Raw genomic sequence first — 5,715 nt, 5'->3', positions numbered from 1 at the left:
AGCTATTCTGTCAAGCGAATACCTGATACAATTAGGAGAAGGTTACGTTTTCTCTCCGCTTTGTTTGAGTGTCTTTCTTTATTCGTACTAATGTCTTCTTATTTATAATTTTGTTTCTTTGTATGACTGCTCAAAACGATATGTTTGTATTTCTAAAAACAATTTGCGAAAAAGCGGTTAAATTCATTAAAGGTAGTAATGTAAGCTTTATTAAGAGGGAATCTTATGATATGTGGATTTCTTAACTTTGACCGTTGTCTGCAGTCTCTAAAGGATGTTTAGTTAAATAAATTGGATATAATGGAAGAACTTAGGATAAAAAATACTCGAAAAGGTGGTAGATGGTTCACTCGGAAAGTTAGGCAAGTGAAAACTGTGAAGAGAACTATTTAAAAGAAGATTGGCATGTCTGGCAGTCAAGCCAACTCTCTTTTAAAAAAGAGAAGAGTGGACGTTCAATTGAAGATTAGAGAAACTTCTTACGATAGTACGGGTATAGTTGCATATCTAGTATGAATGTCAATAGGTCAGTAAAAAGGATATTTGATTTAGCACATTTTTGAGGAAAAGGTAAGGGAGACAAGAAAATTGCTTTATAGGTGGTGTAAAAGAGATGCTGGAACAGGAGGTCCTTAATTTTTTTTTGCATGCAATATAGAGGTACAAGACAGTATGAGCAAAGAAAGAATACTTACTGATGATGAGTATTCTGTATAGGCACATAATTATAGCAGTTGAACTGAATTTTTGTAAAAAAAAATATATGCGTAAAGGGTGTTTTGAAGCCTCAAAACTTGGGCAAGTTTAGTGGAATCCTGTTCACATGAGCTGTCAAGATTTAGTTGGTAAATTAAAAAAGAAAAATTTTCAATGGCAGGGAGATAAAGGAAGAAGAGATTTTGATAAGGAACGATAATTTTTCGGAGAAAAGAATTATAAGATATGAAATGACAAGACCAGAAGGTAGAATGGTTGAAAATAGCCGTTAACTTAAATTTCATCGAGAGAAAGGTTTTAGGAGAAGAGACGATACATGCTCTTATAATTGCCTCCATGGCTTCATCTTCATAGGGCATTAATAAAGAAACCAGGTTTCTAAAACTGCTACAAAACCTGAGAAAATCAGAGGAAAAATTATAAAAGGGAATTACAAAGCACAATAGCCGTTATGGCATGCATTTAATTGCTGGGGAAGAGAGACAAAGATGGAAATCCTAGAAGGGAGAAATTGGTCACAACACCCAAGTTGTTTAAAAGCACAGAAAGTTTAAGAAGAGAGGATGTTAGATAGAGAAAATGAGAATTAAGCTTTTGTTGCTGATCTATCTTTTAAGTCTTTTTAAAAACATAAAAGGTTATATTGTTGTTACTTCCCCCATCAAGAGCCTTTTAGTAGTGTTTTCATTGATTAAGTGTCCAATTTACAAAATAGAAATAATTATGGACTAGAATATAAGCAAGATTAGGATTAAAAAAGCTTAAAGGCCGTTCATGAATAGCAGAAGCAAGGGACAGTGACAATGCTCTACCTAGCAGGACAATGCCCTGGAGTCTGACCATGATACATATGATCAGCGCCCAAACTCCCTCTCCACTCGAGGTAGGACCAGGGAGGGCCAGACGATGGCTGCAGGTAGACCTAGAGGCTCCCCCAAAACCCCCAGCCTTGGCTAATAAGGATGGTGAAGTTGCAAACACTAAAAAAATTATCGTGCTTGAGTTGGACTCGAACCGCAGTTCGGTGATCTCCAGGCAAGAGCGTTTCCAATAGGCCACCATAACTCTATATAATTGAAGAACCCGAACCGCCTAATTCGGAAAACACCAACGACTGGGAACTCTAGTAGAAGATGAAGAAATATCTTTAAACCCAGAAAAAAGCATAGAAGGAAGATTCAAGGTCAATGGTTTTAGCTTTGGGTACAATATAAGTTGCAATAAATGTAAACTTTATCTTCGAGACAAAACTCAAGTGAAAATTATAGTACAAGATTTTGATAAGGCCAGGGGAGGCATCAATGGACAACTGGGTTAACAAGAGGTATAGAAGATTAGGGGAAATAGAATGTAAGAGCTCGTACGGTTGAACATGAAAGGTACTGGTGTATGTCTGTAAAGCGATTGAGGAAAAAAGAAAAATGTCTAGTAAACTAAGGAGCCGGACAGAGTTCCAATGATGTTACTGGCTGTCTCGTGTTTATGATATTTTATTAATATAGAATACTGGTATAGCCAGTGCACTCTATAAGTTCATACGTTTTCAATAATTAAAGAAAAATGCAAATCTACTTTACCTATTTTTCAAGGAGAGAGAGAGAGAGAGAGAGAGAGAGAGAGAGAGAGAGAGAGAGAGAGAGAGAGAGAGAGAGAGAGAGAGACTGTACCTGAATATAGTTCCTCAGAGGAAGACAGACATGAGAAATTTTGTCTTTGAACTTTGTTTTTTCAATTTATATATATAGATATATATATATATATATATATATATATATATATATATATATATATATATATATATTTATATATATATATATATATATATATATATATATATATATATATATATACAGTATATATATGTATAAACATATATACACATTATATATATATATATATATATATATATATATATATATATATATATATATATATATATATATATATATATATATATATATGTATAAACATATATACACATTATATATATACAGTATATATATATATGTATATATATATATATATATACCATTTGTCTCTTGGGGCAAGAAATATTTATTCAAGGAGAGAGAGAGAGAGAGAGAGAGAGAGAGAGAGAGAGAGAGAGAGAGAGAGAGAGAGAGAGAGAGAGACTGTACCTGAATATAGTTCCTCAGACGGAGACAGACATGAGAAATTTTGTCTTTGAACTTTGTTTTTTCAATTTATATATATATATATATATATATATATATATATATATATATATATACAGTATATATATATGTATAAACATATATACACATTATATATATACAGTATATATATATATATATGTATATATATATATATATATATATATATATATATATATATATATATATATATATATGTATATATATACATATATTTATTTATATACAGAGAGAGAGAGAGAGAGAGAGAGAGAGAGAGAGAGAGAGAGAGAGAGAGAGAGAGAGAGAGAGAGAGAGAGAGAGAGAGAGAGAGAGCTGTACCATTTGTCCCTTGGAGCAAGAAATAACCATCATTTCTCAACACTACGATTATGCATCTTGAAATCTCCGCCGTCTGCCTTTTACAGCAGAGTAAATGACATCTTGAGCGTAAAAAAGAAATCGAAACAAACACTCTCTATGTATTTGAATTGTAGATCAGGTTCAACAAAAGTAAGAGGCAATTTTACTTTGTATTGGAAGTATTTTAATGGATATCAATTATGTATACACACCTATGTCTATCTATATACCTGTACTATTTGTAAGTAAAATGTGCATACCGATATGATATAGAATCATATGATAAAATATGTTCTTTCATTTATTCAACTAAATACTGATGTTAATTCATGCACACATTTACTTATGTTTACGGTTTACGTGTCAGTGTTTAATGTAACCTAGTGGCTCCATTCAATTTGTAAAACCTTTTAACTGCAGTTGGCAACTGAAAACATACAATTTTTGGCCATGTTAAGTAAAACGCTCGTAAAATTGTGTGCAATCGGGTGGATGTGGGGGGAGGGATGGGGGAGTTGGGGGTTAAGGCTACGGGGTTCTTGGTGGCCCTCGGCCTGGTCAAAGTCGGCCAGTACATGGCCACAGTCAGGATAATGCAGAAATTTCGGGGCCATGAAAGGCCTACTGACTGTAGTATGTTGTACTGCAGGTGTTTCATACACGCTTGTATACTGTAATGGTTTTGATTGATATCTTATTACTCGCTCTTCCCTGTATTGTTAATAATTCAACCTGTATAAACTTCATAGTTCATGCCCAATGTTGTTTGAATTTTTGTGGTGGTCTTGTTCGCAATTCGTAGTATTTAAACTCTATATCTGTTTAATAAACTTTAGCTGCATTCACCACGCCTTTCAGTTATCACCTAACTGGCGCTTTGCATTTGTGACCATCTGAGAGTCCATCTCCCTCCTGCCTTCCCCCTCACTGCTGTGTCTTAATGTTTGATGATGCTGCCCTCCAACACTGACACTACTATTGACGCCACACCCCTGAAACTACCCTAATTCGCCAGTGCATAAGCATTCGCCAGGTCCAGCGTGCTGAAGTTCACTTTCGCATCAAGGGTATGACTGAGTTAAGCACTAAAGCAGATTATGTTCGCGTGGCGATCCCTGTGGACACTTTTCCAGAAATCTCCGATTGGCTATACAACCAAGGGGACACCCCAATAACATACGACATCCTCAAATCATACCTCCTGGAGCAGTACTCACCATTGCCGGCCTCCTGCATAGCAAAAACTTTTCAGCTCTTTTAACAACTGTTGGGGAACCAAAGGCTTTGTTCGCTCTCAAGTAAATGACCAGTATCGCTCTCCTGCAATCTACCGCAGACAGGTCTCATCGTGAAGTGAATCTACTTTGGGCCCTTTTGGTAAGGCGCTCACCTGAACCTGTATGCGCTGCCATCCCCGATGTCGATATTTTTCCCATGAAGGACCTGATGACCAAAGTTGATGCCCTTATGGACAGCCACTTCACCACCTTTAAGACCTCCATCAACGCCTCCACTCCTAACCAAGTAGAGAACTATTCAACAACAACTGAAGCTGACGCGAATGCGGTAGGACACAGATGCCCACCCTGTGACGTGCAGGAGAGGAGACAAAACCACCCACACCAACCAATGACCTCTACAGCCACTTTCTGATGCCCATCAGTCACAGTTATGCTACTACCACTCCAGATTCAAGCCTGCTGTGAAGAAATGTTCGAACACTTGTCAGTGTCCAAAAAACATGTAAGTAAGCCATTGCTTATGGTGGTTGCCTTCCCTGTCACTAATCTTTTCTTTTCATATGATGCAGGTACAGGTGTGCGACTTTTGGTAGACATGGGTGCTTGCCATTCTCATCTCCCACGGCCACTCGCTTGGACACAACGTAGTCTGTCTAAATCAGCTAATGGATCTACAATACCCACTGTTGGTTACGTGACCCTCAAATTATCGTTTGGAAGCGTCAAATATCACTGGAAGTTTCTCGTTGCTGACACCACATTGACAATCCTTGTTGCGGATTTCCTCTCCCATTTCCACCTCCTGGTCGATGTTGCTCACTGACTGCTATTCAATGCTGAATATTACTCGTGAACACCTCTCTAACCAGCCCCCTCTGACCTCACTCTCCACATCAGAGCTGCTGCTCTCACTTTTCTCGAGCCACGAGTACCTCTCCTTCTCTCCACTGATGCCAGCGACGTCGGTATTGGGCAGTACTCAAAAAAGTTGTCAACGGCTCACCCTACCCATCGGCCTCCTTCAGTAGAAAGCTGTCCAAGACAGAATCCAGCTGATTTACTTTCGACCATGAATTGCTGGCGGTATACTTGGCTGTCCATCACTTTCACAATTTCTTGGAAGGTACACCCTTCGTCATTTGCACAGACCACATGCCTCTGGTGCATGCCTTCACTCAACAGTCTGATGCCTGGTACACCCGGCAATGTCAACATCTCTCCGCCTTGACTGAATACAATTA

This window comes from Palaemon carinicauda, chromosome 24 (genome assembly GCF_036898095.1).
Source record: "Palaemon carinicauda isolate YSFRI2023 chromosome 24, ASM3689809v2, whole genome shotgun sequence".
NCBI classification, from domain to species: Eukaryota; Metazoa; Arthropoda; class Malacostraca; order Decapoda; family Palaemonidae; genus Palaemon; species Palaemon carinicauda.
The sequence above is the reverse complement of the archived record's forward strand: the minus strand, read 5'-3'. Positions refer to the sequence as shown.